General features: G+C 41.9%; 1 long non-coding RNA gene across 10 annotated transcripts in view; it reads left to right on the top strand.

The window, feature by feature from the left end:
- LOC141085659 (uncharacterized) overlaps positions 1–22,263 on the top strand; it is a 33,763-nt gene extending 11,500 nt beyond the window's left edge. For all 10 annotated transcript variants that reach the window (XR_012231355.1, XR_012231349.1, XR_012231352.1 and 7 more), the window contains one exon: positions 19,245–22,263. This is a non-coding gene — a long non-coding RNA (uncharacterized lncRNA). The remainder of the gene's footprint in view (positions 1–19,244) is intronic.
- Positions 22,264–27,443: the final 5,180 nt, after the last annotated feature.

Here is a 27,443-nt window from a genome sequence, read left to right as displayed (position 1 = left end):
TGTTTTTGCCTTGTACAGCCTCTCTGGGGTCTGTACGGGCCTTTCGGGGGGCTGTGCCGGCCTGCCAGGGGGTCTGTGCAGGCTCCGGTGGTCTGTGCCGGCCTGCCGGGGGGCTGTGCCGGCCTGCCGGTGGTCTGTGCAGGCTCCGGTGGGCTGTGCCGGCCTGCCGGGGGGCTGTGCCGGCCTGCCGGTGGTCTGTGCAGGCTCCGGTGGGCTGTGCCGGCCTACCGTGGGGCTGTGCCAGCCTGCCGGTGGTCTGTGCAGGCTCCGGTGGGCTGTGCCGGCCTGCCGGGGGGCTGTGCCGGCCTGCCGGTGGTCTGTGCAGGCTTCGGGGGTCTGTGCAGGCATCGTCCGATGGGACTACAAGTCCCATCGGGCGATGCCTGCTACCATGACAGTGATTGACACATTAGCCAATGATGGGACAGTAGTAGTCCCATCATCCGGCTAATGTGTTGAATGTAAAAAAAAAAAAAATTTACATGCTACATACATGCTACATACATACAACATGCATACTACATACATGCTACATTCATACTACATACTACATACATGCTACATTCATACTACATATATACTACATGCAACATACATACTACATATATACTACATGCATGCAACATGCATACTACATATATACTGCATGCTACATACATACTACATATATGCTACATACATACTACATATATACTACATGCATGCTACATACATACTGCATGCTACATACATACTACATGCTACATACATACCACATACATACTACATATATACTACATGCATGCTACATACATACTACATACATACTACATGCATGCTACATACATACTACATGCTACATACATACCACATACATACTACATATATACTACATGCATGCTACATACATACTGCATGCTACATGCATGCTACATACATACTACATACATACTACATGCTACATACATACCACATATATACTACATACATACTACATACAATACATTCATACAATACATACATAGACATACAGTACATATAATATAGAGTAACATACTTACCAATACTTGTCACATTGTTCCTCGGGGAACAATGTGACAAGTATTGGTGAGTATGTTACTCTATGTTATATGTACTGTATGTCTATGTATGTATTGTATGAATGTATTGTATGTAGTATGTATGTAGTATATATGTGGTATGTATGTAGCATGTAGTATGTATGTAGTATGTATGTAGCATGCATGTAGCATGCAGTATGTATGTAGCATGCATGTAGTATATATGTAGTATGTATGTGGTATGTATGTAGCATGTAGTATGTATGTAGCATGCATGTAGTATATATGTAGTATGTATGTAGCATGTAGTATGTATGTAGTATGTATGTAGCATGTAGTATGTATGTAGTATGTATGTAGTATGTATGTAGTATATATGTAGTATGTATGTAGCATGTAGTATGTATGTAGTATGTATGTGGTATGTATGTAGCATGTAGTATGTATGTAGCATGCATGTAGTATGTATGTAGTATGTACACTCACTGGCCACTTTATTAGGTACACCTGTCCAACTGTGTGTTAAGACTTAATTTCTAATCAGCCAATCACATGGCGGCAACTCAGTGCATTTAGGCATGTAGACATGGTCAAGACAATCTCCTGCAGATCAAACCGAGCATCAGTATGGGGAAGAAAGGTGATTTGAGTGCCTTTGAACGTGGCATGATTGTTGGTGCCAGAAGGGCTGGTCTGAGAATTTCAGAAACTGCTGATCTACTGGGATTTTCACGCACAACCATCTCTAGGGTTTACAGAGAATGGTCCGAAAAAGAAAAAAAATCCAGGGAGCGGCAGTTCTGTGGCCGGAAATGCCATGTTGATGCCAGAGGTCAGAGGAGAATGGGCAGACTGGTTCGAGCTGATAGAAAGGCAACAGTGACTCAAATTGCCACCCGTTACAACCAAGGTGGCCAGAAGAGCATCTCTGAACGCACAGTGCGTCGAACTTTGAGGCAGATGGGCTACAGAAGCAGAAGACCACACTGGGTACCACTCCTCTCAGCTAAGAACAGGAAACTGAGGCTACAATTTGCACAAGCTCATCGAAATTGGACAGTAGAAGATTGGAAAAACGTTGCCTGGTCTGATGAGTCTCGATTTCTTCTGCGACATTCGGATGGTAGGGTCAGAATTTGGCGTAAACAACATGAAAGCATGGATCCATCCTGCCTTGTATCAACGGTTCAGGCTGGTGGTGGTGGTGTCATGGTGTGGGGAATTTTTTCTGGGCACTCTTTGGGCCCCTTGGTACCAATTGAGCATCGTTGCAACGCCACAGCCTACCTGAGTATTGTTGCTGACCATGTCCATCCCTTTATGACCACAATGTACCCAACATCTGATGGCTACTTTCAGCAGGATAATGCGCCATGTCCTAAAGCTCGAATCATCTCAGATTGGTTTCTTGAACATGACAATGAGTTTACTGTACTCAAATGGCCTCCTCAGTCACCAGATCTCAATCCAATAGAGCATCTTTGGGATGTGGTGGAACGGGAGATTCGCATCAGGGATGTGCAGCCGACAAATCTGCGCCAACTGTGTGATGCCATCATGTCAATATGGTCCAAAATCTCTGAGGAATGCTTCCAGCACCTTGTTGAATCTCTGCCACGAAGAATTGAGGCAGTTCTGAAGGCAAAAGGGGGTCCAACCCCTTACTAGCATGGTGTACCTAATAAAGTGGCCAGTGAGTGTATGTGGTATGTATGTAGCATGTAGTATGTATGTAGCATGCATGTAGTATGTATGTAGTATGTATGTAGTATATATGTAGTATGTATGTAGCATGTAGTATGTATGTAGCATGCATGTAGTATATATGTAGTATGTATGTAGTATGTATGTGGTATGTATGTAGCATGTAGTATGTACAGTGGGGAAAAAAAGTATTTAGTCAGTCAGCAATAGTGCAAGTTCCACCACTTAAAAAGATGAGAGGCGTCTGTAATTTACATCATAGGTAGACCTCAACTATGGGAGACAAACTGAGAAAAAAAAATCCAGAAAATCACATTGTCTGTTTTTTTTCATTTTATTTGCATATTATGGTGGAAAATAAGTATTTGGTCAGAAACAAGCAATCAAGATTTCTGGCTCTCACAGACCTGTAACTTCTTCTTTAAGAGTCTCCTCTTTCCTCCACTCATTACCTGTATTAATGACACCTATTTAAACTTGTTATCAGTATAAAAAGACACCTGTGCACACCCTCAAACAGTCTGACTCCAAACTCCACTATGGTGAAGACCAAAGAGCTGTCAAAGGACACCAGAAACAAAATTGTAGCCCTGCACCAGGCTGGGAAGACTGAATCTGCAATAGCCAACCAGCTTGGAGTGAAGAAATCAACTGTGGGAGCAATAATTAGAAAATGGAAGACATACAAGACCACTGATAATCTCCCTCGATCTGGTGCTCCACGCAAAATCCCACCCCATGGGGTCAGAATGATCACAAGAACGGTGATCAAAAATCCCAGAACCACGCGGGGGGACCTAGTGAATGAACTGCAGAGAGCTGGGACCAATGTAACAAGGCCTACCATAAGTAACACACTACGCCACCATGGACTCAGATCCTGCAGTGCCAGACGTGTCCCACTGCTTAAGCCTGTACATGTCCGGGCCCATCTGAAGTTTGCTAGAGAGCATTTGGATGATCCAGAGGAGTTTTGGGAGAATGTCCTATGGTCTGATGAAACCAAACTAGAACTGTTTGATAGAAACACAACTTGTCGTGTTTGGAGGAAAAAGAATACTGAGTTGCATCCATCAAACACCATACCTACTGTAAAGCATGGTGGTGGAAACATCATGCTTTGGGGCTGTTTCTCTGCAAAGGGGCCAGGACGACTGATCCGGGTACATGAAAGAATGAATGGGGCCATGTATCGTGAGATTTTGAGTGCAAACCTCCTTCCATCAGCAAGGGCATTGAAGATGAAACGTGGCTGGGTCTTTCAACATGACAATGATCCAAAGCACACCGCCAGGGCAACGAAGGAGTGGCTTCGTAAGAAGCATTTCAAGGTCCTGGAGTGGCCTAGCCAGTCTCCAGATCTCAACCCTATAGAAAACCTTTGGAGGGAGTTGAAAGTCCGTGTTGCCAAGCGAAAAGCCAAAAACATCACTGCTCTAGAGGAGAACTGCATGGAGGAATGGGCCAACATACCAACAATAGTGTGTGGCAACCTTGTGAAGACTTACAGAAAACGTTTGACCTCTGTCATTGCCAACAAAGGATATATCACGAAGTATTGAGATGAAATTTTGTTTCTGACCAAATACTTATTTTCCACCATAATATGCAAATAAAATGAAAAAAAAAACAGACAATGTGATTTTCTGGATTTTTTTTTCTCAGTTTGTCTCCCATAGTTGAGGTCTACCTATGATGTAAATTACAGACGCCTCTCATCTTTTTAAGTGGTGGAACTTGCACTATTGCTGACTGACTAAATACTTTTTTTCCCCACTGTATGTAGCATGCATGTAGTATGTATGTAGTATGTATGTAGTATGTATGTGGTATGTATGTAGCATGTAGTATGTATGTAGCATGCATGTAGTATATATGTGTTATGTATGTAGCATGCATGTAGTATGTATGTAGTATGTATGTAGTATATATGTAGTATGTATGTAGCATGTAGTATGTATGTAGCATGCATGTAGTATGTATGTAGTATGTATGTAGTATATATGTAATATTTATGTAGCATGTAGTATGTATGTAGCATGCATGTAGTATGTATGTAGTATGTATGTAGTATGTATGTGGTATGTATGTAGCATGTAGTATGTATGTAGCATGCATGTAGTATATATGTGTTATGTATGTAGCATGCATGTAGTATGTATGTAGTATGTATGTAGCATGCATGTAGTATGTATGTAGTATATATGTGGTATGTATGTAGTATGTATGTAGTATGTATGTAGTATGTATGTAGCATGCAGTATGTATGTAGCATGTATGTAGTATGTATGTAGTATGTATGTAGTATGTATGTAGCATGTAGTATGTATGTAGCATGCATGTAGTATATATGTAGTATGTATGTAGCATGTAGTATGTATGTAGCATGCATGTAGTATGTATGTAGTATGTATGTAGTATTTTTTTTTTTTTTTTTTTAACATTTAACACATTAGCCGGATGATGGGACTACTACTGTCCCATCATTGGCTAATGTGTCAATCACTGTCATGGTAGCAGGCATCGCCAGATGGGACTTATAGTCCCATCGGACGATGCTTGCACAGACCCCCGGACATCAGCACAGCCCCCCGGCAGGCCGGCACAGCCCCCCGGCAGGCCGGTACAGACCCCCACAGGGTGCACAGACCACCGGCAGGCTGGCACAGCCCCCCGGCAGGCCGGTACAGACCCCCACAGGGTGCACAGACCACCGGCAGGCCGGCACAGCCCCCCGGCAGGCCGGTACAGACCCCGGGCAGTCCACACAGCCCCCCGGCAGGCCGGCAGAGACCTCCGGAAGGCCCGAAATGATGGCGCATCATGATGCGCACACACCGCGCATCATGATGACGTCATTTCGGCTGTCAATCAACTTTGAACTTCCGATTCCGATGCCGACTTCCGATATTGAAAAAATATCGGAAGTCGGTATCGGAATTCCGATACAGCAAGTATCGGCCGATACCCGATACTTGCGGTATCGGAATGCTCAACACTAATAATCACATAAAAATCACACAATCACTACAGTTGGTCTGTCAGTCACCTAGAGGCAATAGAGCATATATACAGCACCAGTGTGCATAAACATCCATATGGACCGACCTGACCCACTGCAGATAAATGAATAGAGAACCAAAATAATGGCATGTATAAAGTATAACAGCGTTACCTGAATGGATGGGAGACAGACACGCAGGCTAACCCCGACGCGCGTTTCGGAGCAGGGCAGCTCCTTCCTCAGGGGGCGTTATTGAAGCGCAACTGTGATAAGTTTATATAGCGCTAGACAAGAGAATTATTGGACGCGCAATCTGTCCGTCATGCACAGGGCCGCGCCTCCCCAGAAGAAACCGGAAGCACGCGGGCCCCACGTGATCCGGCGCATCTGAGAGAGGAAACAGCCACTGGGCCGATTGGACAGTGCACAGGGCGCATGACAGGAAAGATACTGTCAACCATATTGGAGGAGGCAATAGCAGACCGAATAGGGAGAGTACTACCAACCATATTAAAGGAGGCAATAAAAATAAAAACAATTTAAACAATTTAAACATGCTCCATAACCTAAATATCATAGAGCGATCATACTAGATAAACAAAAATAGAAAAATAGAGAATATAGGATATATTAATATATTGATATCAAAGCATCCATAGATAAATAGATACACCGTAGACAGCAGAGATAGACAAAGCAGAAGCCAGTGTCCGTATTGAAAATGAAATAGCATATGTATTTATAGAAGTGCAAGAATTATACATCATTAGAAAATATCCGAATATACGGCAATTGTTCAGTATAGCTAACCAGGTATGATATAAATATATCCATATAAAGAGAGAATAATATAGTAGTATATAATATTATAATATGTAGTAATATATAGGATGAACCACTTCTTTATAAACAGTATATACAAAAAGCATTTCAAATATCTTCATATATAGAGAACTGGCAGCTTGATCAGGAAGACGTCACTGGCATACTTCACAAAAATACATATTGTCATGCGGAACAACTGAAAGAAAAAATAATAAAATTAGAAACAATAACAGCATTAAAATAAAGCCATATTGATGCCAATGTCCAGTGAACGGGGACTACAAAAATGGGGCATAGGATATATTCTCATTTAGGCCATCCGGATGTAGCGTACCTAATGTCCAAATCCACCTGGTCTCTAATTGAGCCAGGCGGTTGGAGAGTCTACCACCTCTTATATTCATTTTAAGGGCATCAATGCCACGGATCCTCAGTAACGCACTGTTGCATTGATGAAACTCTTTAAAGTGTCTCGGCAACGTTTTAAGAAGAGAATCATCCGTGCAAGTTAGTGCGGCCTGTATTCCTAGGACATGTTCCCTAACACGGACTTTCAACTGCCTCGTCGTCATGCCCACGTAGATTAAACCACATGGACATGTCGCATGATAGATTGTATAGCGAGTGGTGCAGGATATCCGATATCTAATTGCAAAGGATTTTGTACCATCACAGTTAGTAAAAGAGGTACAACGTTCAATGTTAGGGCAGGCCACACATTTACCGCACGGAGAACATCCATACCTAAGCCCAAAATTATCCAAAAAAGTTCGTGTAGAACGACTCGCATAGTGACTAGACACCAGCTTGTCACGTAAATTGCTAGCTCGCCTAAACGTAATGGAGGGCTGGTCCGGGAGAAGTCTACCCAAAATGGGATCGACCTTAAGGATCGGCCACGCCTTTATCATCACCCTCCGCATCATCTCATGAGAAGAATGGTATGAAGTGATGAACCTCACTGTATTATCCATTTCTAGTCCACTCACAGTAGAGTTCTTATACAGAAGCTCATTACGGGCAATATGTTTAGCTCGATTATAGGCTTTTTTGACACAGCGCTTGCTATAGCCACGTGACTAAAACCGTGCCTGTAATTCCTTTGCTCTTATTTGAAAATCAACGTCAGATGAGCAAATCCGACGTAGACGTAGGAATTGACCTACCGGAATGGATTTAATGAGGTGATGCGGATGGCAAGAAGAGGCGTGGAGAAGCGTATTAGTGGCAGTCTCTTTACGATAAATATCCGTCTGGATGAATCCATCCGCAGCTTTCTTAATAGTTACATCAAGAAAATTAATTTTTCCCATATCCCATGCTAAGGTTAATTTGATGTTTAGATCATTGTGGTTCAAGAGAGAAATGAAGTGCAGGAGGTCGACGGAGCTACCCTGCCAGACAAAGAAGATATCGTCAATGTAGTGTGCCCATAATTGGACACGCTCAATCGACCCCTGTTTGTCCGACAGGAAGAGATCCCTCTCCCACATCCCCAGGAAGAGGTTTGCATAGGCCGGCGCAAAGGCCGCACCCATGGCAGTCCCCTGGAGCTGCAGGTAAAAGGACCCCTTAAACACAAAAAAGTTATGTGTAAGAGTGAACTCGAGAAGCTCCAGGATGAGGTCCCTGAGTGACACTGAAATGGTAGATGTATTAAGAAAGAATCGGACCGCCGTCAGTCCATCCTGGTGTCTAATGCTGGTATACAGGGACTCAACATCAACAGAAGCTAAAAGAGTATCACTCTCCATGTAGAGTCCATCGACCTTCCGCAACAAATCACTCGTGTCCTTCAGGAATGAAGGGAGGCAGGTCACCAGCGGTTGGAGATGATGATCAATCCACTTGTTCACGTTTTCGAGAAAATTCCCCTTGCCTGATATAATTGGTCGTCCTGGTGGACAATTGATGTTTTTATGGATTTTAGGCAAAAGATAAAACGTAGAGATGGTGGGTTCCTTTACAATAAGTGCTAAAGATAGCTGTTTAGTGATAGTCCCATTAGTAATAGCTTTATTAAGAATGTGATCTAATTTGGTAACAAAAGCCGAGAGAGGATTATAAGTTAACTTTCTATAGCACAACGGATCATCAAGTTGTCGGAAAGCCTCTTTCTCGTACATTTGTGTGGGCCAAATCACCACATTGCCACCTTTATCTGCCGGTTTTAAAACCACATCAGACAGATATTGGAGGTATTGTAATCTCACCCTCTCATCTCTAGATAGATTATCTGATTTGCCAAATCTAGGGATTCTTTTAAAATCCTCAGAGACCACCCGCACAAACAGATCAATACTTGGGCAGGATGCTAGAGGGGGAAATTTAGTCGAGCGCGACCGAATGGATGAAGGTATTATACCTATCTCGTCATGTTCAGTCGCCAGTTCCTCTAGGACTTTTAAAGCCTCCTGTTCTTCCGCTGTTGGAAAGAGATGTTGAGAATCTTTATTAAAAAAATATCTCTTAAACAACAAGGATCTTGCAAATAGATTAAGGTCCTTCACCGCATTAAAAATATCAAAACTGGGAGTAGGTGAAAAGGTGAGACCCCTCCCCAAAAGAGATAGATCCACCTCAGTTAGATTGTGGTTGCTCAGGTTAATCACCTTATTATCTCGCCGAATAGTCCCAGGTTGATTTGGTAACTGTCTTTTATAAGGATGGAATGAATGATCCCTCAGGATATGAGTCCCACCAAAGCCATGGGAGGAGGTAGAGGTCTAAGATGTATCTGATAGACCACTTAATGAAGTAACAGAAGCATTAGAGGTAGTACGATGTAATTTAGGATTACTCATATTCCTCCATAGATAGACACGCCCATTTCGATAATCTTTTAAATCCCTATTGAATTTAGACAATTGATTTTCCTTGATCTTTTTAACCAGAGAGTCCATAGCCTTATCCAAATCAGATTCAAAAGTTTGAATCTTATCGTTCGGGCAGTCTTTACGTATTGCTTCCTGTGCTGCATCAATGGATTCATCTAGTGTATCAATATTGGTAGTATAGAAAGTAACCAATAATTGTAAAAATGTCTGAGAACATAAATTGCATGCTTCTTCCCAATTCCTAGTAAATGAGTCATCATCAAGTGGAAAAGTAGGTATCACTTTCACTCGTAATCCACGTGGTATCATTTTGGTAGAGATATATTTCTCTAGGAACAGCCTATTCCACCATAGTCTTGATCTTTTAAGTAATAGTAATTTAACATTTTGTAATTTGTTATCCCAATCAGAGTCACTCGTCCGCTGGACATTGTTCCCCCCAGAACCGAAAACCTGGTCCACTTGGTCGAGCCAGATTTTTTCTCTCGCTCGAAAGTCCATTCTGTCAACAACCAGGCCACCTGTGCATAACACAGCAAAAATATAATATGATAAGATTGTGATACGCATAGTATATATATGTGTAAAGAATGTAGCCAGGAAACCAGGCTACATAATAGAAATGATGTAAAATAACCCTATAGGACACATATATATATGCAGGACTATAAAGGGTAACTGTCAAAATTCAATAGCAACAACAAAAAATGAACGACCAACAGCCAAAAAAAAACCCTAAAAGATAATAATATTTTATTGGTATACATCATAAAATGAACACAGGTTCACATGTAAAGGGGGGTCAAAAGGCATAAAATGGCGAAAAAAGCTATGCATGTTGTCTACACCATACAGGAATCATATTTCAAAGAGTCAAAATAGCCATAAAATAATTGGTTCTTCAAATAGCAGTTAACATTAGTCCTATGGCCATCAAATAATGGCCAATAGCATATGGTAACAATAATCACATAAAAATCACACAATCACTACAGTTGGTCTGTCAGTCACCTAGAGGCAATAGAGCATATATACAGCACCAGTGTGCATAAACATCCATATGGACCGACCTGACCCACTGCAGATAAATGAATAGAGAACCAAAATAATGGCATGCATAAAGTATAACAGCGTTACCTGAATGGATGGGAGACAGACACGCAGGCTAACCCCGACGCGCATTTCGGAGCAGGGCAGCTCCTTCCTCAGGGGGCGTTATTGAAGCGCAACTGTGATAAGTTTATATAGCGCTAGCCAAGAGAATTATTGGACGCGCAATCTGTCCGTCATGCACAGGGCCGCGCCTCCCCAGAAGAAACCGGAAGCACGCGGGCCCCACGTGAACCGGCGCATCTGAGAGAGGAAACAGCCACTGGGACGATTGGACAGTGCACAGGGCGCATGACAGGAAAGATACTGTCAACCATATTGGAGGAGGCAATAACAGACCGAATAGGGAGAGTACTACCAACCATATTAAAGGAGGCAATAAAAATAAAAACAATTTAAACAATTTAAACATGCTCCATAACCTAAATATCATAGAGCGATCATACTAGATAAACAAAAATAGAAAAATAGAGAATATAGGATATATTAATATATTGATATCAAAGCATCCATAGATAAATAGATACACCGTAGACAGCAGAGAAAGACAAAGCAGAAGCCAGTGTCCGTATTGAAAATGAAATAGCATATGTATTTATAGAAGTGCAAGAATTATACATCATTAGAAAATATCCGAATATACGGCAATTGTTCAGTATAGCTAACCAGGTATGATATAAATATATCCATATAAAGAGAGAATAATATAGTAGTATATAATATTATAATATGTAGTAATATATAGGATGAACCACTTCTTTATAAACAGTATATACAAAAAGCATTTCAAATATCTTCATATATAGAGAACTGGCAGCTTGATCAGGAAGACGTCACTGGCATACTTCACAAAAATACATATTGTCATGCGGAACAACTGAAAGAAAAAATAATAAAATTAGAAACAATAACAGCATTAAAATAAAGCCATATTGATGCCAATGTCCAGTGAACGGGGACTACAAAAATGGGGCATAGGATATATTCTCATTTAGGCCATCCGGATGTAGCGTACCTAATGTCCAAATCCACCTGGTCTCTAATTGAGCCAGGCGGTTGGAGAGTCTACCACCTCTTATATTCATTTTAAGGGCATCAATGCCACGGATCCTCAGTAACGCACTGTTGCATTGATGAAACTCTTTAAAGTGTCTCGGCAACGTTTTAAGAAGAGAATCATCCGTGCAAGTTAGTGCGGCCTGTATTCCTAGGACATGTTCCCTAACACGGACTTTCAACTGCCTCGTCGTCATGCCCACGTAGATTAAACCACATGGACATGTCGCATGATAGATTGTATAGCGAGTGGTGCAGGATATCCGATATCTAATTGCAAAGGATTTTGTACCATCACAGTTAGTAAAAGAGGTACAACGTTCAATGTTAGGGCAGGCCACACATTTACCGCACGGAGAACATCCATACCTAAGCCCAAAATTATCCAAAAAAGTTCGTGTAGAACGACTCGCATAGTGACTAGACACCAGCTTGTCACGTAAATTGCTAGCTCGCCTAAACGTAATGGAGGGCTGGTCCGGGAGAAGTCTACCCAAAATGGGATCGACCTTAAGGATCGGCCACGCCTTTATCATCACCCTCCGCATCATCTCATGAGAAGAATGGTATGAAGTGATGAACCTCACTGTATTATCCATTTCTAGTCCACTCACAGTAGAGTTCTTATACAGAAGCTCATTACGGGCAATATGTTTAGCTCGATTATAGGCTTTTTTGACACAGCGCTTGCTATAGCCACGTGACTAAAACCGTGCCTGTAATTCCTTTGCTCTTATTTGAAAATCAACGTCAGATGAGCAAATCCGACGTAGACGTAGGAATTGACCTACCGGAATGGATTTAATGAGGTGATGCGGATGGCAAGAAGAGGCGTGGAGAAGCGTATTAGTGGCCGTCTCTTTACGATAAATATCCGTCTGGATGAATCCATCCGCAGCTTTCTTAATAGTTACATCAAGAAAATTAATTTTTCCCATATCCCATGCTAAGGTTAATTTGATGTTTAGATCATTGTGGTACGAGAGAAATGAAGTGCAGGAGGTCGACGGAGCTACCCTGCCAGACAAAGAAGATATCGTCAATGTAGCGTGCCCATAATTGGACACGCTCAATCGACCCCTGTTTGTCCGACAGGAAGAGATCCCTCTCCCACATCCCCAGGAAGGGCCCAGTTCACAGCCAGAGACACCAAGGGCCGGCGGGCATAGCAGCGATCAGGCCGCAGGCGTGTACAGGACAGGAACGCGGGGACACTTCAACATACATACACATATATACAGACAGTGCGACCACCAAATCTAAAATCGTCTGGCGTATCAGGAACCCATGCATGCATCATAATACTATACAGTACCCATAATTATGGTAAATGTCTTACTAATATACTAAATAAAACCCATAATTATAAAAAAGATAACATACAGGTATAACGCATTAAGCAAGAAAATTTCAAATAGTCAATATTTATAAAGACACAATGCCCACACTTAAATAATACTACCACCTGCTATAAATACATAAATACATGCATAAATATATATTAACACATGAAATGAGTGGTATTAATATATTTTTTCAAAAATACACATAGTTTAGCAAGGTTCAAATATTTGAGCGTTTAGATAACAATAAACAGCTTGTGTCTCCATATTTTATATAATCAAAAATATACTGAAGTATATCTTAATAATTTGCTCACGCAGATCTTCCTTCATCATAGTCTGCACGTATACCCGGAGAACATCTTCAGCCGCAGGGTATCCTGGCACACCAGAAATAGTGCATCAATAACTAAATGAATAAGAATTAAAAAATAATAAAAGTTAAAAATGAGCCTATTAAGCAAAAAGCACAACCCCGAGAATAATGGTGTGGGAAATAGATAAGGGAAATTATATAAATGGGGCATAACTGATGTTTTCATTGAGTCCAGATGGATGGACCGTACCCAAAGTCCATATCCACCTAGACTCAAGCTGGGCCAACCTCTTTGAGATATTGCCCCCGCGTATCCCCACATCCAACATGTCTATGCCCCTAACCCTGAGGAGGCCACCATCACAGCCATTTTGTCACCTGGTTGTCATATAGTGGCCAAAAAGGCAATTACCATTGGTAACATCATTTCACCTAGTTTATTTTTTCCAGATAAAATTCAAAAAACATGGCTTAACTATTCAGGTTTTTTTAAGTGCGGTTCTATGCGTTGTAGAACATGCGCTCACTCTGTGGTGACTCATGAGGTTTCTAACTGTGACAATTCCAAACAATACAGGATCTCTCAATATATCAATTGTAACTCCAGGAATGTTGTGTAATTGATTAACTGCATGATATGTAATCTTAGTTACATTGGGTGTACTCTAGATATCTAAAAACCCGCATTTCCGAACATATTACGGATATTATTTCGGTAGGGAGCCTCAACCGCAATGTTTCTTCAGCTTCTAAACATTTTATTTCTCACCATCAGAGAAACATTTCATCTCTCAGAGTAACAGGCATTGAAAGAATTATGACGCAACCGTGAGGAGGGAATGTCAGAAAACGCTTATTGACTAGAGAAGCTTATTGGATCTTCTGTTTGGGAACATGCACACCGAGCGGTTTAAATGCACGAAAGGAGATCTTATATCATTATTAATGTGCAGACATTGAATTGTTAAATTATACAAACAATTATGGTGGTGGTTTTTTTTTGTTTTTTTGTTTTTTTCTTGTTATTAATGGTGGTTAACTGCTAAATGCTTTTCTATATGTCTTAGCAATTGATATATGCTTTTCTACATGTCTTAGTAATTCTTACCCATATGGGGTTATTTTAATTAATTGTATGTGACACATGTGTATCATCATTTTCTATTGGCTATAGCTGTGTACAAAAAGGCATTTGCCAGCATTGTCGTCAGCTTTTTTGATAAAGAACACAGTGTGGGTGTTCGAAACGCATAATAGAGACAATCATGTGAACTCTGTCTTACTTTTCACTCAATAAATCAATCTTATAGTAGCTGGAATTTTTTTGTTTTTTCTGGAATCACAGCTATGATACCTCCTAAAATGGCGGGGAATGGTTTTTAGAGATGCTATATCCTCGGTGGCTGCTGCTGCCTCGATACCAAGCACATGTTCGCTAAGACGTATTTTAAATTGCCTAGTCGTTATGCCAACATAGATCTTACGGCATGTGCATACCGCATAATAAATAACATTTTTACTACTACAAGTAATATGCTTCCTGATTTTAAATTCGCGGGATCCATCCTGATTCAAAAAGGAATCCGCACGATCTATGTTGGCACAGGCAACACAGCGGTCACACGAGGAGCAGCCAACTGGCATCGCCCCTTGATCCAGAAAAGATTTTACTGGGACCCCAGCATAGTGACTATGCACCAACCAGTCCCGCAAGTTTCTCGATCTTCGAGCTGCAATTGCAGCCCTCTCAGGGATAAGTCTAGAGATGACTGGATCCGCCCTTAAAATATGCCATGATTTATTCAGAATCCTCCTCATTTGAGCGAATTGTGAATGGAAGTCCGCCACAAACCTTGTTACATTCTGATCCTTTCTCCTTTTTGGACCATATAGGAGATTGTTCCTAGAAGAGTACTTAGCTCTATTAAAAGCTTTTTTAATCATGCGGTTACTAAAACCGCGTTCCACCAGCCTATCCTTCAGATCCTCGGCTTGTTTAAAGAACTCTTCATCTATGGAGCATAATCTCCGTAGTCACAAAAACTGCCCAGTGGGAACTGACTGAATCATATGGCCTGGATGGGATGAAGTAGCATGCAGCAACTTATTGGTTGAAGTCAGCTTCCTAAAAATTCTTGTCTGTACCTCGCCATTGTCATCAGTACAAAGTAACACATCCAAAAATTCAACTGTCCGTGGGTGATACTTGTAGGTAATGAAGATATTTAACTTGTTGTCATTAAGAAATAACATAAATATCTCCAGTCCATCCAACGAACCCTGCCAGATCAAAAAAATGTCATCGATGTACTGCATCCATGATAGGACACGGCACATCGGCGACAACTGATCCGGCAGGGAGAGGTCTCTCTCCCACAGCCCCAGGAGCAGGTTAGCATACAAAGGTGCAAATGAAGCCCCCATAGCTGTTCCGTGGAGCTGCAGGAAGAAAGACCCCTTGAAAACAAAAAAATTATGAAATAATGTGAATCTAAGGAGTTTGATGATCAAATTTCTGATCTCCAGGGGCAGGTTTGACATACTAAGGAAGAATTCAGCTGCTCGAATGCCATATTCATGCCGGATGCTGGTGTACAGGAACTCAATGTCACCTGACACCAGCATCATATCATCCTCTAATTGCAGGCTGTTAACCCGCCTCAACAACTCTCCAGTATCTTTAAAAAAAGATGGCAACCCCTCTATCAACAGCTGTAGCTTAGAGTCAATCCACTGATTCATGTGTTCGAGGTAATTCCCCTTCCCTGAGATGATCGGGCGGCCAGGGGGAGTCTGCGCATCCTTATGAATTTTGGGCAATAAGTAAAAGGTCGGGATAGTCGGTTTGGGTACGACCAATGCCATTGCCAACTCTTTAGTTATCACACTGCCTCCTTAGCCCGATTTATGATGTTATACAATTTTGTAGAATAAGCAGACAAGGGGTTAAATGTGAGTTTCTTATAACAGGTGTTATTGTTAAGTTGGCAAAAGGTCTCCTTCTCGTAGAGCACATTAGGCCAAACTACAACATTACCCCCTTGTCTGCAGGTTTATACACTACATCGGGTAAATTCAGAAGGACGCGCAGACGCCCCCGTTCCTCCCCCGTCAATTTGTTACAGTCATATTTGACTGTAACTATTGTGTTCTTTTATTTGTAGACTTCTATTCATTTACAGTAAACAGTATAAAGATCTTGGTCTCATCTGTTCACAATATGCTTGCTTTATAAATTGCAAGGGCCACCTGCAGGCTCTCTTAGTTTCAACTTTTACAGTTTTAATACGAAAAAGAAAATATGCCCACCGCAGAAGGATAAATTATACTGCAGTAGCAATATACGGTTATGCAAAATCATAGCAATCTGCTGGCCATCAAAAAATGCCTAGTGAGCACTGGCTGCTGGCCATCTAAAATTAGAGTGAGGACTAACTGCTGGCCCTCTAACAATAGTAAAGGCCATTTGATGGCCTTCTACAAATATTGATGGCCACCTAATGACCCCGAAAAAAAAAACATTTGTGACTTTCAGAGTCTCTCCTTCTTAAATTAAACAGTATATGTCTGATCATGTCTCACACACCACATGGCCAGATAAGGTATTGAAATGATAAGATTACATTTCCTGTAGAATGGTTTTTTTTCTCCATTAAAAGCAATGCAAACGTACAACAATGAAGCAAAAGCACTACATGTGAACATAGCCCAGGTGTGGAGAATTTTTTTTCCTGTTATTTATTTTGCGTTATATGCAAATCATTTTCCTGGAAAGAATGTTTCTTAACATTTTTTTCCGTCAAATCAATTTTAACTGCAGTTTTGTAAGTTTTATTGTCAGTCTGTAAAAGTGACATGCTAAAAGCAGTGGTGTCCTACACCAGGCAGCTGTCCACTGCCTAGTGTCTCAATTTCACCAGTGTCTGCATCCTCAGGATACAGATACTGGTGATCACAATAATGGAACAGAAAGCCATCAGCTCCCTCTTCCACTATTCATCCAGTATGAGAGGCTGTGGGGGGCTTTGTAAAAACATCAAACTGTGTGGGAGGGACATTATACTGTGTGGGGTCTTTGTGGAAACATCATACTATGTGGAGAGTTTTGAGGGATCCTCAAACTTTTTGATGGGCTGTGTGAGGACATCCTACTGTGTGAAGTGCCATCATACTGTGTGAGGAGCTTTGTGAAAATATACTGTTCGGAGGCTTCATAGGGACATCATATTTTTTAAGAGGCTGTGTAAGTACTGTGTGTGGGGGAATATGGGTGCATCACATTGTGTTGGGAGGTGTCGAATAATGTCAAGGGCTGTAATAATGGGAGGTGTATGATTTACTGTTTTTTAGAAACATTTTCAAAACCAGTAAATTATATGGTTCTGATTTGCTGTTTATTGTAAGATGCTGTAAAGACACACTGACTGTGTGTCTTTAAGTGTACGCACCAGAAGGAGAGTTGTAGAGGGGGCAGCAGTCTCGTGTAGGAGCGTGCAGCCGACACTGTGTGCAAAGCCACACCAGAGCAGGACCTGGCGGGAAATATGACCACCGAGGGAGTGGCCTGAGGTGGAGCCAACCCCCGTATGAGAGAGAGAGAGAGTGAAAGCCGGCAGCGCTGGGAGAATAGTCAGGACAGCCGAGGTCATTAACACAGGAGTCTAGGGATGAGACAGGAGAATAGTGCAATATGAGTCGAAGTCAGAAGCCAGATGGGAACGCAGTAACCAGGGACACAGACGAGAGGGAAGTCACGAAACAAGCCAAGGGTCGAAACCAGAGAGATATCAGTAGTACAGAATCACGATACATATACAGAAAGAGGGACAAGCCAAATCATACATGGTACAAACACAAAGAGGAACAAACGGTATACACAAGTATAACCTGGGTCAGCTGCTCAGCTGAAGAACGGAAGTATCACTGACAAAGAGCCTGGCTCAAAGTAGGTTTAAATAGCCCTCCCCAAACCAAAGAGAGGTCATACAAAGTCAACCCCAACAAATCCAGGATGGGGAAGGAAATCCCGTCCTGAACCATGACAGATGCATTAGAAATTGCAGCAAGTAAACAATCACATGTAAAGCGCAATGGAATAAATGGCGCTATAATAATAAATAATAATAATAGTAATTTCTGCTCAATATTAAAAGATAAAAAGAAATGTAAAACAATAATAATAATATTGAGCAGAATTAAATACGGCCCTCCACAACAGTCACGGTCTCTCATCTGGTCTCTTGGGAAAATTAATGGACCAGCCCTGCTGTAAAGGAAAACAAGCCATCCAAAGTATTAGCAAAAAGGATTGCTTTGCTATGCGCTGTCAGCTACAGGGTTATGTTGAGTCATTTCAACTGCATGTCTTATTGTCTGTGAACCAAGGTCATTTGTCCTTCTAACATCTGGTGAGTCAGTGAGTTATTTTAGAAAGCCATCACAGGAAATATTAGTTCACATGAGGATTAGAGAGATGCAGGGAGATGCATCTCATTCTAACCCTAGAGCATCATTTTTCTCCCTGCTTGCCTGTGACAGGTGGGAGGCATAGAAATAATCCTGACAAACACTCTGCATTTAACGTAAGAGATTGGATTACCGAGCCTCCTATGTGTGACGCAGAGACCTGCAGAATAAGATTTTCTTGTGCTATGATACATTGCTTTGCCATACCTCCTCTCACCCCCTCTTGTTTTCCTGTATTACATGTCAAGCATACTTGCCTTTTTATTTTATGTCTTGCCCATTCAACATTAAGTTCTATCATTGCACTTACCACTTATGTACAGTACTATCTGTAGCATTAATCAAGCATTTTATCCTAAATTCTTATCACTTTACCAAATTGTCATACTTGTCACCTTTTATTCTTATTTTCATTTTATTATTTTATCCCAGTTGGAGTCAAGCAACAGTAAAAATTTTGAGGTCCAGGATAACCTGATCTGAGGCTAACTGTGAAGAAGATTGCATGTGTTTTCTGATACAGATTTCTTTTTGTTTTTCCAGGCATGGCTGAGCTCAAAATAAAAACTGTGGCATACGCACCTTGCAGTGCTTCTGCAGATCGAGCATGTCCTGCTCCTGATGGCTACTACTTGTAGCTGCGCCAGTCCATCAAAGGTTTTCATCAATGGAATCGTGCTATGGAGAGTCCTGATATGTTTACTCATAACTAGAGATGAGCGAACCTGATTGACTTCAGTGGGAGGCAAAACCAAACTCATAGACAAACACCTTCATTGGGGCAAAAAGCTGATGAAACAGCTAAAATTAGGGGCAGACACCCAGTGGCATCAATTGACCCATCAATTGTGCTATAAATAAATGATTAAGAAAAAAAAATTGACATAGGTTCCCTTGTATTTTTGATAACCAGCCAGGCAAAGCCGACAACTGTTGGCTGCAACCCTCAGCTGTCAACGCTAACAAGGCTGGTTATCAATAAAAGAGTGGTCCCCACACTCTTTTTTTAATATTTAAATAAACCAACCAACCTAAAGCTGACAGCTGGGGGCTGGTACTACAAGGCTGGCAAGTGGCCATGGATATTGCCCCCCAGTCTAAAAATAGCAGCCCGCAGCCACCCCAGAGAAGTCGCAACTATTAGATGCTCCAATTCTGGTGCTTTACTCAGCTTTTCTCACTTTTCCTGTGGCAGTGGCAAGTAGGGTTCATATTTATGGAGTTGGAGTCACCTTTGTATTGTCCAGTGACATCAAGCCGTCATAGAGCATGTCACCCAGTTTCAGGAGAGGATGGCAAAGGTAATGCCTATCATTAAGGCCTATCTTCTCCAGGCACAGGAGGCACAGGCAAGGGTGTATAACCGATCAGCGAGGCTCAGGCAGTTCCAGCCCAGAGACGGCGGGTTAATACTTATTCCCACAGTAGAGAGCAAGTACCTAGCCAAGTGGAAAGACTCATTTGAGGTGGTGGAAAAACTGGGCGAAGCGAACTATAAGGTAAACCAGCCAGGTCGAAGGAAGTCGCACCAAGAATATCATGTAAACTTGCTCAAGCCATGGCAAGATCAGGAATCACTGGAAGCCCCTTGCCTGGGAGCCCATTTCAAAAGCAAAGTGGATGATGTCCCAACTGCAGAGACTGTAACACCAACCAAGAGACAACAGTGGCAGGAGCCATTGCAGTGGAACCGTGACCTATTCTCGAAGTTGCTAGGGCATACGCAGGTGGCGGAGCATGACGTGTTGACAGAACCATATATAATGGTGAACCTCAGGCCCTATAGAATTCCCGAAGCACGTTGGCAGGTATTATCAAATGAGGTGCAGAGGATGCTAGACCTCGAGGTGATAAAGGAGTCAAAAAGAGGATGGTCAAGTCCCATTGTCCTCGTGAAGAAGCCCGCCAGTGAGTGGCGGTTTTGTAACTATTACCGCAGGCTGAATGAGGTCTCCAGTTTTAATGCGTATTCAATGCCCTGCGTGGACAAACTCATTAACTCATTGAGAGACTTTGACCAACGAAGCACATTACAACACTCGAAATAACGAAGGGCTAAAGGCAGATCCTCATATCCCATAAGGCCAAGGAGAAGACGGCCTTCTCGACGCCTGATGGATGTGTTCAATACACAAGAATACCCTTCGGACTGCAGCAGGCTTCAGCAATTTTCCAGAGGGCTATGGATCAGATTCTAACCTGTCTGTGGTAGTCATCTACCAAAGGTACAGGCGATTCTGGAGGCTTTAAGAAATGCGGGGTTCACCATAAATCCCCCCAACATGTTTCACCGCATCTGCACCGTTATCATGGGATGGGACACTCGCTTCCTAATCTGACAGATAAGGGTTGGCACCTCAAGGTGCTACCAAATGTGCATAAGAAAGATTTAATAATATTAATTTGGGCAGATTAGGGACATAATTTTTTATATACTCTAAACAATTTTTAATAGGTTAATAATAAAAGTTATATTTTAGGCTTTCTAGTGAGGGTTTATTTGGGGTTCTCCCCAATTTTTTAATAGTTCCATACATCTGAATTTGTTAATAGTTCCATACATCTGAATGAGGTTTGTTTCTGCAGTATGAGCTTCAATTTTATGAAGATCATTTATGATTGAGTAGGACAATTGCTTAAATGATTGTAACATCTGTCAACCTACCCTAATAAGAGATACAGTATGTCATAATTTCTATCAGTTCTATATCATTGTTTTTCATGCACACACCCCAGGGTCTTTGGAATGCAAAGTGGTGCTGATTATGACTTTACTTACTCCTCTTATGCCTTCCTCCACCTGTTTATTCATTTATCATTTTCTACTTCTCTTTCCTCCATTGCACTCTTTCAGTATGATATCTCTGCACCTTTTATCTACCATCCTTTTCTTCAGCCTCCCCCCTTTTCCTCTGTCGCTGTCTCATACCCAGCTTTTCGCTCACAATATTTACTGAGGCTGTCAGTTCTAGCTCAGCAGGGAGCACTTTACATTGCCTAGCTGCCTTTAGGGTAAAGAGTCTTTTCCTTTGAGAAGAAAGATGAAACTTATTATCTGTAGTCTGGATGAAGCTTCTGATTATAGTATTACCAATTTCTTACTGTAGGGTTTACAGTGCTGCAAAGGCCAAGAAAACACCTTCTATATTCAATAATATCAATTGCCCTATAACAAAAAATTGCTGATTACTTTGACATGAGGCTGTAAGGTTCCAATGTAATGGTATGGAATTCTTACGTAATTTGTTATGCAATGCTAATACTAAACACAATAAATACTCGAAAGAAATGTTCCAGTCAGATATTAAAGAAGAGTATGTTCTTTGTGCCTATGTATGTATGGGTTTCCTCAGGGTACTACAATTCTTCCATGGATTTTCAATGTAAGCACACTAGCCATATCAGGTCTAAGAGATCTATTCATAATTTATTCAACTCATTGTGAAATCTGATGACAGATCTGATTTAATGACCTGATTGATTTGTGTATATATTCTAAGTGATCTGATGTCTTTTTTTTTAATAATGGACCCAGTATAAAATTCAAATATTTTTAAAAGTTGTTTATGGACTTCATTTTCTTGTCTATTAATTGCCGTAATAGTGATCCAAACCTATCTCAAGTCTACGGGTTCTTTCTCCTCTAATGTGAGTACATTTGCCTAATCTATGAACTGTTCAATTTGAAAGATTATGCTATTTTGGGGAACATGATGTAGATTTTTGTTTTGTTTTTTAAAAATAAGGTGCAAATTGGGTATCATATTTGATATGTGGGTGAGTGTCAATGATTTGCACAGCAGCACAGGAAGCATGTCTTCTATATTTTACCTCAAAGCCATAACCATTGTTTCATGCCATGCCCCTCTTTGCCACATCTGCATGCCTTCTATATATGGCAAGATTCAGATTTTTTTTGTAATATAGAGAGTAATATGGAAAATTAAAAACATTATTCACAATTTCATAATGTGTAGTGCGGTGGCACAGGCACAGTGATTAGCACTGTTGCTTTGCAGCGCTGGCTTCCTGGGTAGAGGTGATACCTAGTATATGCAGGGCTGGTTTTAGGCAAATGGGGCCCTAGGCAAAGTTTAAAATGGGGCCCCTAATGCTAACATATTGCACATCACACAGAAGCATTTCGATTGTATTTACATACACTGAGTTCACCACAGATAAATTGTAGTCATACACATCAGGCACTTAAACAAGCATTTATAACCTTCAAGAAAAAGAGTGTCAAATCTCATTATGGACAGTCTAAACGGTTTCGTACAGAGCAATGACATCCAAGAGAAAAAATGTACACAGAAACCAGCTTTGCAAATAAATCATACATATGCTGGTGTCTTAAACCCCATGTAGAACAAAGTTTACTAAAAAAGTAGCATATAGCTAACTTGTAATACATAGCAAAGGCTTCGTGCAGATAAACCTTACCTCCCGTGGGTGATAGTGCCATATGTATAGCATTTTTTGGACATTCAAAACATGTGCAGGCTCCTCATAGAGTTTATGTGGGCTATGGTGCCATTTTTCTGTGGTTTCCCACTTTTTAATGAGTCTTGTCTTTTTAACTTGTCTCTATGTGTATTACTTTAAAAAAATTCATAAGTCTTTGTTTGCAAAGCTGGTTTCTGTGTACATTTTTTCTCTCGGATGTCATACGCTGAGTTCAGGACGCTAAATGAGTGTGATCGACAATATTGAAGTCGTTCAACACTTGTTTCCCGGTCTCTTTCCACCTTCTGAGAAAGAATGATGGGGACAGAACGATCACTAATGGATCACTAACAGATCACCATACAGTATCATGTTATCAGCAGCACATCTACAGTTTACACCCCATAGTCCTCCATATAATATAATCTGCCCCATAGTCCTCCATATAGCATAATACACTCCTCAGTCCTCCATATAGTATAATACACTCCCCATAGTCCTCCAAATAGTATAATACACTCCTCATAGCCCTCCATATATTAAAATACACTGCTCAGTCCACCATATAGTATAATACACTCCTCATAGTTCTCCATATAGTATAATGCACTGCCATAGTCATCCATGTAGTACAAGTCATTTCCCATAGTATAATGCACCCCATAGTTCTTCATATAATGTATTCCCCATAGTCCTCGATACAGTATAATGAAGCCCACATATAGTATAATGCAGCCACCCCATAGAGCATAATGCAGCCAACCCACAGAGTATAATGCAGCCCCGCCATACAATATAATGTAACCCCCCATAGAATATAATGCAGCCCTTCTCTAATAGTATAATGCAGCCACTCCTTAGAGAATAATGCAGCCACACCACAGAATATAATGTAACCCCCCATAGAATATAATGCAGCCCCCTCATATAGTATAATGCAGCCCCTCCATAGAATATATGGCAACCCCCTCATAGAGTATAATGCAGCCCCTTACAGTGGGGAAAAAAAGTATTTAGTCAGTCAGCAATAGTGCAAGTTCCACCACTTAAAAAGATGAGAGGCATCTGTAATTTACATCATAGGTAGACCTCAACTATGGGAGACAAACTTCGAAAAAAAAATCCAGAAAATCACATTGTCTGTTTTTTTTTCATTTTATTTGCATATTATGGTGGAAAATAAGTATTTGGTCAGAAACAAAATTTCATCTCAGTACTTTGTGATATATCCTTTGTTGGCAATGACAGAGGTCAAACGTTTTCTGTAAGTCTTCACAAGGTTGCCACACACTGTTGTTGGTATGTTGGCCCATTCCTCCATGCAGATCTCCTCTAGAGCAGTGATGTTTTTGGCTTTTCGCTTGGCAACACGGACTTTCAACTCCCTCAAAAGGTTTTCTATAGGGTTGAGATCTGGAGACTGGCTAGGCCACTCCAGGACCTTGAAATGCTTCTTACAAAGCCACTCCTTCGTTGCCCTGGCGGTGTGCTTTGGATCATTGTCATGTTGAAAGACCCAGCCACGTTTCATCTTCAATGCCCTTGCTGATGGAAGGAGGTTTGCACTCAAAATCTCACGATACATGGCCCCATTCATTCTTTCATGTACCCGGATCAGTCGTCCTGGCCCCTTTGCAGAGAAACAGCCCCAAAGCATGATGCTTTACAGTAGGTATGGTGTTTGATGGATGCAACTCAGTATTCTTTTTCCTCCAAACACGACAAGTTGTGTTTCTACCAAACAGTTCCAGTTTGGTTTCATCAGACCATAGGACATTCTCCCAAAACTCCTCTGGATCATCCAAATGCTCTCTAGCAAACTTCAGATGGGCCCGGACATGTACAGGCTTAAGCAGTGGGACACGTCTGGCACTGCAGGATCTGAGTCCATGGTGGCGTAGTGTGTTACTTATGGTAGGCCTTGTTACATTGGTCCCAGCTCTCTGCAGTTCATTCACTAGGTCCCCCCGCGTGGTTCTGGGATTTTTGCTCACCGTTCTTGTGATCATTCTGACCCCACGGGGTGGGATTTTGTGTGGAGCACCAGATCGAGGGAGATTATCAGTGGTCTTGTATGTCTTCCATTTTCTAATTATTGCTCCCACAGTTGATTTCTTCACTCCAAGCTGGTTGGCTATTGCAGATTCAGTCTTCCCAGCCTGGTGCAGGGCTACAATTTTGTTTCTGGTGTCCTTTGACAGCTCTTTGGTCTTCACCATAGTGGAGTTTGGAGTCAGACTGTTTGAGGGTGTGCACAGATGTCTTTTTATACTGATAACAAGTTTAAACAGGTGCCATTACTACAGGTAATGAGTGGAGGAAAGAGGAGACTCTTAAAGAAGAAGTTACAGGTCTGTGAGAGCCAGAAATCTTGATTGCTTGTTTCTGACCAAATACTTATTTTCCACAATAATATGCAAATAAAATGAAAATAAAAACAGACAATGTGATTTTCTGGATTTTTTTTTCTCAGTTTGTCTCCCATAGTTGAGGTCTACCTATGATGTAAATTACAGACGCCTCTCATCTTTTTAAGTGGTGGAACTTGCACTATTGCTGACTGACTAAATACTTTTTTTCCCCACTGTATATAGTGTAATGTATCCCCTCCATAGAATACAATGTAGCCCTCCTCATATAGTATAATGAAGCCCCCATACAATATAATCTAGCCCCCCATAGAATATAATACAGCCCCCCATACAATACAATGTAGCCTCCTCATATAGTATAATGTAGCCCCCTCATAGAGTATGATGCAATCACCCCCCATAGAATAAATATACAGTAATACAGCCCCCATAGAATATAATGTAGCCCCAAATAGAATATAATACAGCACACCTCCCATAGAATATACTGTAGCCCCTCATATTATATAACACAGCCTCCCCCATAGAATATAATGTACCCCCCATGGTATATAGCACAGCCACATAGTATATAGCACAGCCCACATAGTAAATAACACAGCCCACACAGTATATAACACAGCCCCACATGGTATACAGCACAGCCCCACATGGTATACAGCACAGCCCCACATGGTATACAGCACAGCCCCACATGGTATACAGCACAGCCCCACATGGTATACAGCACAGCCCCACATGGTATACAGCACAGCCCCACATGGTATACAGCACAGCCCCACATGGTATACAGCACAGCACCACATGGTATACAGCGCAGCCCCCCTCCCCAGGACATCACCGTGGTATACAGCCCAGCATGGTGTACAGCCCACCATGGTGTACAGCCCAGCATGGTATACAGCCCACCATGGTATACAGCCCAGCATGGTATACAGCCCAGCATTGTATACAGCCCAGCATGATATATAGCCCACCATGGTATACAGCACAGCATGGTATATAGCCCCCCCCCGAGAATGGCCCCATAGTCCAGTACTCACACTGATTTTTAAAAAAAACTCTCCTCACCTTCTCTTCATGCCCGCGCTGCTCCCGTCTCCTGTCTCCTGCTCTGCCTGGCACACAGTGAGTGCACGATGATGTCATCGCGCACCTGCTGTGTCAAAAGCAGAGCGGGGAATGATGGAAGAGGAAGCGCTGACGCTCTCTCCTCCATCATTGCTTTGAACTGTACCGGCGTCTATGACGCCGGTATAGTTCAATGCGTGGCAGTGGGGGGAGTTAGCGTTGGCACAGGTGGACCCCCCTGCCTCAAAGACCCCATAGCGGCTGTGTGATGTGCCGCTAGCTGGGGGCCCCTAGGGGAGCAGGGGCCTTAGGCAGCTGCCTGTTCTGCCTTCCCCTAACGCCGGTCCTGAGTGTATGGTGCACAGGAAAATAAGTATGCAGGAGAGCACTTGTTTAGTCTTATCTCCTCTGACTGGGTAAAGTGACCACAGACAGTAGCTATGACCGAAGCTGCTGCTTCACAGCACTTTACAAGAAAATCATGTCCCAGTCCCAGTGTGGGTTGCATCAAACTCACGTGTAGGTCACAGGCCTCCACTGCTTCCAGCCCTCCATCTTCCGGACCCTCTACACATAACTCAGGTTACACACAGTTCTTATTAACCATCAATATTATACTGAACAGTTCAAGTTCATCAGATTGTAACATGCAGTATCGGGCACAACAATTCTTGTTCCTTGTTTCCTTCACACAAAAGTTTCCTTAACACAGTCCATTTCCAGCATTACTATCTGTTCCTCTTGGACTATCAATACATTGAATATTCCTCTATGCAACAGGGATTTCCTATCCAGTCCCGCAGTGCACCCGAGATCCGATACCTTCCCTTCTCGCGGTTCTGCGTCCATTATC

Source organism: Dendrobates tinctorius, unplaced genomic scaffold (genome assembly GCF_039654945.1).
Source record: "Dendrobates tinctorius isolate UK_male_01 unplaced genomic scaffold, ASM3965494v1 ptg000028l, whole genome shotgun sequence".
NCBI classification, from domain to species: domain Eukaryota; kingdom Metazoa; phylum Chordata; class Amphibia; order Anura; family Dendrobatidae; genus Dendrobates; species Dendrobates tinctorius.
This window is presented reverse-complemented; position numbering and strand designations above follow the sequence as displayed.